At 35.7% G+C, this 8,996-nt stretch overlaps 1 pseudogene across 1 annotated transcript; it reads right to left on the bottom strand.

Annotated features, from left to right (window-relative positions):
* Positions 1-7,150: 7,150 nt before the first annotated feature.
* Positions 7,151-8,002, bottom strand: LOC308487655 (zinc finger protein 42 homolog; annotated as a pseudogene). The gene has a single exon. The product of its transcript is annotated as a zinc finger protein 42 homolog (transcript).
* Positions 8,003-8,996: the final 994 nt, after the last annotated feature.

Genomic DNA, 8,996 nt, shown 5'->3' with positions numbered 1-8,996 from the left:
GTTGGTATGAGTAAATGATGGCAATTAAACCAGAGTCTCTCAAGGATTCAGCTATATGCTATAAGTTATTGGAAATATTCCATATCATTTGAGAAGGGTTTCCAGGCGGGAATTTCCGCCCCTCTTCAGGAATTTTTTTTCGCTTTCCCATTCTCAAATCCCCAGAAAAGTTGGTCGGGAAATCGGGAAAATCGGTTCCTTGAACCCAGGTGGTTGGTAGTATTGGCTGTCACTTTGTGGAAACGATTCATTGTGGAGATGAGAACACAGTTTATATCTCAGGATTCAGGAAGGGGAAAGAGAAAAAAATTCCTGAGAACGGATGGGAATTCCCGCCTGGAAACCCTACATTTGAGTAGTTTATTTAAGCTCTCTGACAGCAGCTTAAACAGAGCAATGGGTAAGAGTCCAGAATACAGCTTACTTCAAAATGTCAGAGCTCATAAGACTCTTCCAGGACAAAATCTATTTCTGGCAGTTGGTACGAGATTTATCAGTTAAGGCCTCAAAAATGACACTTTGTGTACTTTTTCCAAGCTATAGCATGACCTACAAATGTGTTGGAACTCACAAATAAGACTCATAACTTAGATAACAAATCAAGTACACACAATCTATTTCCAATATTCCCTATTTCACATTGTTTCAGCTTTTATTATTCTGATCAAAAATTGGAAATGAAAACTGTAAAAACCTAGCTCCTATCACAGGGCCCACCACACTGAATTCAGGAGGAAAAGAAGGAGGGAAGGAAAGAAGTAGTGAGGGAAGGAGGGAGGGAGGGACAAAAAACAAAATAAAAATTTCTACCTAACCAGAGAAATATTTAGTGTGGTCACACATAGAAATGAATTTGAAACATCCCTCCAAGAATTAAAAAATAAGGGAAATAAGATTGTCCTATGAAAGCAAAATGTTAAAATCATCCTATAATCCCTAAGAGCAGAGGTAAGCAAATTCACTTGAAACAGAATGATTCACACACATAAAGTCTATCAACAGATGTGATGTTTCATTAACATCTTTGAAGAAAGAATTAGTTAATCAGAAGAGCAAGAACAGTCAAAGACTCAGTAAAAAGGACAGCCTGAAAAGCAAACTTTTCAAGGAGAAGGATTGCCTGGGGAAGAGTTTTGCCACAGACTTTGATCATTTTCTACCGAGGAGATGGGTGCATCCAACTCTCTTTATCTCACACCCTTAAACTACCTAACTAATCTTTTTTGAGTTGCCAGTTTAATGACATTAAATAAACTGATTAAAACGTAATTTCCATGTAGAACGTCTATAGGCTAAAATGTGAGCATGCCATTGAAGAAACACAAAGAGAGAATCTTACACACACTAAGGCACTCAGTTCCACACCTTTACGAAGTAGAGATTACCATTGCTTTCATGTGACAATCGAGAAACTGTAGCGAAGACAGGTTAAGAAACTTCCCTATGGTCTAACAGCTGAAAACTGTAATACCTGGATTGGAATCCGGAACCCAAGCTCTAACTGCTGTATTAACTAGGCGTCCTCCTTACTATTATTATCCTCATCCTTTAGATGAGCAGCCTGAGGCTTAGAGAATGTATGTGGGTGCTAGAACAAGAATGTGAACTCAAGCATGTTCTATTTAATAAGCTTTATGCCACAGACATAACCTTATGTTAAAAGAAAACATTATTATTCAAAATACTGAATTAGAAAAGTTAGCAAAACAAAAGGTCATATTCTCTTTCTAAATTCTAGGGTTCCATTTTGTAATAATTACAAAATGTAGGATTGGTAGAATTCCCCCCATCGTCACACATTTCTTTATCCATCATCAGATTTGAGGATTTAAAATCCATTGCACCTTTTGTAGGTCTTTCATGTAAATTAGGGGCAACATATTCTCAAACACTGACTTGCTTATTCTTCAACTAATATTTTTGTATTTGGATAAAGTATACTTTGATAAAAATACCCACAATTCCCTTTAAAGTAGCCTGTGATTTCTTAACTGAATTTTATTTACTATTCTGTTCTGTGCTACATGTTTTGCTGCCCAAGGAACACTTGCCATGTTCCTTGCAACTTCAATGGATTCTTTCTGATGTCCCAAAATAAATCAAATTATACAGCAAGCAGGGATATCACTAAAGTCTATGTAAATAAAGATACATAAAAAATTAAATATAACCTGTCATTTGCCTGTGACTATTGAAAGTAAAACCATTCATGTTGTTCCAAATAAAACTCCTGAGGGTCACAATTTTTTCTAAGAGGGTGGTAACTAAGAATGAACACTTTTTAACAGGGAGAGAAAAGGGCTTTTGAAGACCTGGTCAGGCCTATTCCCCATGATTCCTCTTTGCTTTACCATATCCCAGACCTGCTAAGAAAGATGACAGGACTTTCTTTCATCAGCCCGTATACCACTGAGAGTAACTTCAAAGTGAATTGTCACAACACTGTGCAGTAGTCTGTAAATATATAAAGCATACTATGGAAGCTGCTCAGTGTGTGGTTTAAAAAAAGTTTTCAAACAGAGAAGGTCAAAGTCATAGCATCTCAAAGCCTTTTTGTTCTTTATTTTTTACTAATCATAGCATGATGTCTCAAGGAACCAGTTTCTGGAATTTTGGAGTCTTCCTTCCGTGACTTTACCCTCATCTCCCCAACTTCCAATCAACTTTCAAAGTCCCTGGTAAATTGCTTCTCTCATATCACTTCAGGATTGGTTCACTAGCTTAACAAGACTTCCCACCTCAAGTATTGCTTCTCTTTAGTACAGCCTGTACAACACTAATAAATTAATCCTCTGAAATCTGTAATTTATGTAGTGTAGAGTCATTGCTCAAAAAAACTTCGTTTGTTCCCCAATATCCATATAATGAATCCAAAGTTAGTGTCCTCAGAGGAGGAAATGCCTGCTCACCTAAAACAATCTTCTATTCTAGTCAAATTGGTCAAAATACCATCTCTCCTCTCTCTTCCAAAACAAAATCTCACAGACCTTGATAACTTATTCACTGATTTAAATCCCATTTCTGCACTCTAAGGGTCAGCTCTTCCTGAATTCTTCCTGCCGAGTTCTAGGCATCAGGAATGTTTTCATCCTCTGGCTTCCTCAAGTTTGCTCGTCTTATTGCTCGCTTATACAGCACTCACAGATATTGCTTTCTATTGATAATTTTGTTTTTATGTTTATATTTTGAATATCTGAAAAATTTAAAAATCCTTTCACAGTATGATTCATGTCTTATATGCTGTTATATCTCCAACATTCCAAAACAGAGTTAATAAATGATAATCTAATAATTTCAATGATAATAATGGCCTTGATTTAAACTATTTGTTTCTTGTGTTTATAAAAGTATTTATGCCAAAGGCAAAAAAGATCTATTAGGAACATTTTAGAGTGAACTCACCATTATGTAGGAGATTGACTAGATGACATCTAACATCCGTATTTTGTCTAAAATCCCCTAGTATTCCGTAAGTCTAAAGTCCTTAAAAAGGTTAAAAGTGATGAATCTAACTTTCATACATGTTATATAACTTATATCATTCAAACTTTTTAGTTAAAAAAAACACAAACATAAACACTTCTATATGTAAACCTAGCCTAATAGAAAGAAGTGTAAGTCCAGGTCTCCAAGAAATTTATAGTCTTATTGGAGACAAGTTATACACACACAAAAACCTAAATTAACAACAACAAATATCATATGCTAAGTAGTTTAATATGAGAACGAGATAAAAGAGTCTTAGAGTTGCTTAAAATTTCATAATTCTCTGGAACATTAAGTGTTCATGGAAATTGTGTTTCTATCTGAATTATCTTTTATCTTTCATGACTTATATCTAATAATCTATGAACTCAATTTGACATACCCTCCCATCATCAGTGAGATGTTGATGAGGATGTAGAGAAAAGGGATCCTGTGTGCACTGTTGGTGGGAATGTAAGTTGGTGCAGCCACTATGGAAAACAGTATGGAGGTTCCTCAAAAAAATAAAATATAGAACTACCTTAGGATCCAGCAATCCTACTTCTGGGTATTTTCCTGAAGGAAACAAAATCACTGTCTTGAAAAGATGAACATCTGCACCCCTATGTTCATAGCAGCATTAGCCACAATAGACAAGAAATGGAAACAACCTAAGTGTCCATGAATGGATGAATGGATAAAGATAATTTGATACACACACACACACACACACACACACACACACACACACACACTGAAATTTTCAGTTATAAAACAGAAGGAAATCTTGCATTTGTGACAACATGGATGGACTTTGACAGCATTATGTTAAGTGAAATAAATCATAGAAAGACACATATTAAAAAAAACACAATAAACTCATAGATAGAGATCAGTGGTTGCGAGAGGTTGGGGGTCAGGGGTGGGAGAAATGGGTGAATATTGTCAAAAGGTACAATAGTAAAGTTATAAGATAAATAAGTCCTGAGGATATAATGTGTAACATGGTGACTGCAGTTAATGATACTGAATTGTATATTTGAAAGTTGCTAAGAAAGTAGAACATAAAAGTTCTCATCACAAGAAAATAGGTTTGCAAAAAAAATACTAGATTAGTACAGCTCTTTATATAACACTAAAAGGGTGTTTTACTAAATGTAATCATACATCTTGTGGCAAAATCCGAATATTATGTTTTTATTAATTTCTTAATATAAACAACAATAAGATTGGTACTGTGACTTTTGGAGACTCATACAATCATACGATTGTAATGCCTCACATGTTTTACTATAGAAATTATTGCCCTATACCATGATAATACATGTTGAAATTTATCATAACATCATCTTGATATGAATGGATATTTTAACAAAAAAATAATGAGGATTAACAACTAAAATAGTAGTCATAGTAGTGAGTCTTCCTTCCTTTCTTTCTCCTTCCCTTCCTCCCTCCCACTCTTCCATCTTTTCTTCCTTGTTTCCTTTCTTCCTTCTATCCTTGTTTATTCTGATCAAATCATTCTCTATGTCTATCTGTCTTTCCTAGCAGCAAAAACATTGTACACACACACACACACAAACACACACTCACACACACAGGTTTGTATAAGCCACAATCCTGCAGGTAATCATTCCATATGCCTCTGGAATATTGACTAAGAAAATTGGGATTAATCTATGATGAGAGAGAAAAAGAATAAAACAAATTATTTCAATGTCATATAAAAGCATTAGTATGGATATAACTAAAGCACATTACAGGGGTTAACAATTAAAAGTAATGACTGTGGGCAAAAGGAAAAGAAAAGATGGATGTGTCATTTCCCATAATCAGATGTCAGAATACATTTTGGTCATATAATAAACATCATTTTTTATTATCACTGAAGTTTAAAAGATCATGAAGACATGATTTTCATGAAGTTTGGTTGGGAAATTATACGTACTGAAGAGAGCTGGTCTTACTTTAACTTCTTGGAATGCTTAAGCTCATCTTCTCAGGACTATCCTAAGAGAATCTAGTAACACCAGTTATTTTCTTTAGAAGTACAATTAACTACCTGAAACTAACACGTAACTATGCTGATTAAATCATCATTATATATATTGTCTCATGCATAAACAACTGTCCACTTAAATTTCTTTCAATGTTTATATTTTCATTTGTATTAAAGACGATCATCTCTTATAAGCAATCACCCTGGCCCTCAGAAGCCTATGGCCCAGCAGGCTAGTAGGGAATATACATTCATACATACATACATACATACATACCTACATATACATGAGGTCGGGCAATTAAGTTCGCCACTCATCCCAGAAAAAGAGCTACATACCTCATTGCTGAATATCACTATGGTCACCTTCGAAGTACTCCCCTTGGAAAGCTATGCACTGATGTCAGTGCCTCGTCCACCCTTCAAAGCAATTTTGGAATTCTCTTTCTGGAATAGCCATCAGAGCTGTCGTCATATTAACCTTGATGTCCTGAATGCCATCAAAATGTCTTCCTTTCAACATTTCTATTACTTTCAGGTAAAGAAAGAAGTCATTGGGGGCCAGATCAGGTGATTAGGGAGGGTGTTCAACTACAGTTATTTGTTCAGTGGCTAAAAACTCCCTCACAGACAGTGGTGTGTGAGCTGGTGCATTGTTGTGATGCAAGAGCCATGAATTGTTGGCGAAAAGTTCAGGTTGTCCAATTTTTTCACGTGGCCTTTTCAGCACTTCCAAATAGTAAACTTGGTTAAGTGTTTGTCCAGTTGATACAAATTCATAATGAATAATCCCTCTAATATAAAAAAAGTTAGCAACATCGTTGCAACAAGTTTGTGAACTTAATTGTCAGACTTCGTACATACATACATAGAGACATATAGACATATATGGGGGGAAGGAAGAAAGAGAATAAGATATAAAGACAGAGGGGTGGAATTTTAACATATATATATATATATATATAATTACGTTATAAAGTCAATAAAGAATCGATACAAGAGTAAAAGTTTTCAGCTTTATTGAGGTATAATCGACAGTTTGTAAGATATATAAAGCATCCAATGTGATGATTTAATATGTGCACATTGTGAAAGGATTCCCCCCATCAAGATAATCTATGCATTCATCATCTCACATATTTTCACTTTTTTTGTGAGAACATTGAAATTCTAATCTCTTAGCAAATTTTAATTGTACAATAACTGTTATATATAACTTTTTTTCACTCATTGAAATCTATTGCAACATTTTCATTCTTAGAATTGTCACATGTACCACGAAGCATATTCCTAAAAGGCAAATTTAAACAATTGAAAATGACAAACCTAAATACGAAAGTGAATTTCATGTTTGTAGTATGTAAAAATAGCCTAATATCCAATAGTCCAATTCAGAATGCATTAAGGACTATGTTTTTGAAGCAAATACATTACTGACCTTCCTGTTGGAAGCATACTATAATTCTGTACACAGTGTTCTTAAAACAACCTATAAGAGCATCTTAGTAACATTTAAAAAATATGCCTTATAGGGTTGCAACATTGGTTCCAAAATTGTTTCCTGGAAACCATAATCAATGAGTCATGTTTGTCTCCAACCACTCTTTTGTTAATATGCTTACCCTGTTTGAGGATTATTTTCTAGCTTGTGTCTCATTGATTCTTTTCAGACATTGCATGAGCTCAGATGTGAATTTTCAGGTTGTCTGACTGAAGAAGCCTCTTGTGATAGCCTTCAAAGGGACACACAAAACATGTCGCCCCAGCGTGGATGCATACAAGTGTACGCAAATTCAAGTCCAGGGAAAAGCGCTCTGACAGAGCCTCTCTAGAACCACAACATGTCTTTTTAGTTTTGAGCTCTCATAGAATGCTTTCCCACATTATACACACATGTGATCTCGGGGACCGTGAACGCAGATATGCTTTCTCAGGGAAACTCTAGTCTTGAACTGTCTTGTGCATCCATTGTGAGGACACACATGGAGCAGCATATTCTTTATTTTTGCTTGGCTTAATTCCAGCATATTCTGCAACCTGTTTAGGATCTGATGAGTAAGTGCTGGGTATTGCTCCAGGAGGAAGCTTCTTGCCTGTCGTGTATTCAGAATGCTCAGCTAGTGAAATATCTCCAATAATTTGTTGAGGAAATTCTTTTTTCCCCTCTTTTTCCATGCATTGCAAGGAACATTCAAGAAGTGAGCTTGCTGTAAGAATCTGTTGAGAATACTCTTGTTCTGATCCTTCTTTTGGGCTGTTGAAAGATTTCAGAAGTATGTCCTCTTCCAAGATGGGTTCAGAAAACTCACCTATTATTATGCACTCTGTGTAACAGTCAGAGAAGGAATTCTCTTCACCAGCCTGATGGCTAGTCTCCTGGTGCCCATCTTTATCACACAAGGTCCACAGCATGTCAAGAGGTTCCTGCCAGGCTGGTGCTGGCATGGCTGAATTTGGTTTATCCCCAGGGAGGGCTCTTTTCCCCAGGCCTGCCTGTCTGTGTGTCGTTTTCCTTGTGTTCAGTTGCTTCTCCATGTCGTCCTGCCTCCTTCCTCCTTGAAGGTCTGCACCAGGATTTATCAATCACTTCCAGAGAGCAGTGATCTCGGGAAGTCTTCAGCAAGCACCTGCAGACTGTCAGTCTATGAAAGAAAAGTCCTCTTCAGTCTTAGTCATACATCCCCACTTAGTACAGTTGTCCATGCTGCCCATGAGTCACTCTGATATTTCCTATTCCATTTTCTTTCAAAGGTAGGACAAAGAAACTGCTATTCACTTTCCCAACAGCAGTTAAAATCCTAAATTTTTAATAGACATAGAGCCAAGATAAGCTATATCATTATGAGCCCCACATAAAAATAAAAATGCATGTTCAAAAATGATTAACAAAATAGCAGAATATTAAACCAAGTATGGGGGCTTTCTGAGAACACACCCTATGATTCTGCACAGGTCATATGTCCATGAAGTCAGAACTGTAGAGGGGAAAAACATTTACAACATTTGCTCATAACCCTGTATATTTTCATGGGTCAGATTAAACTAATTATTTATCTAGATCTCAATCTCATTCTAAATCCACAGAGCTAGACCATTTTTATCCCCATGAATCAGTCTCTGAGTGTTTATGGCCAACTGCCAAAAAGCTACGGTTTGAGCAGAAGAAAAAATTGTAAAAAATTAATAGAGAAATCTTTGGCCCATTGGTATAAGTAGATCTTTTTAATAATATATAAATAAAAATACAATTTAAAAAAGGGTTATAAAATATTCTTTTAGCAAAGTATGATGTTAGAAACTTTTTACCTCACAATAGTTATTTAAACAATATCACTAGAAATTTTGAATGGCCCTTTAATTTATAGTTGCTTTACTTTTATATGTCTCAATTCCAAAATATATTTATTTCTACAATATGTATTACTTAAATCAACCATTTAAGCCAGGCTTCCATCCCACATTTGCCAGAAAGACTCCCCACATCATTAACCTCACAGGTGCTCCCTCGCTCCTTTGACTCCAAAAGCAT

The sequence above is a fragment of the Rhinolophus hipposideros genome, assembly GCF_964194185.1.
Source record: "Rhinolophus hipposideros genome assembly, chromosome: 19".
Taxonomy (NCBI): Eukaryota; Metazoa; Chordata; class Mammalia; order Chiroptera; family Rhinolophidae; genus Rhinolophus; species Rhinolophus hipposideros.
This window is presented reverse-complemented; position numbering and strand designations above follow the sequence as displayed.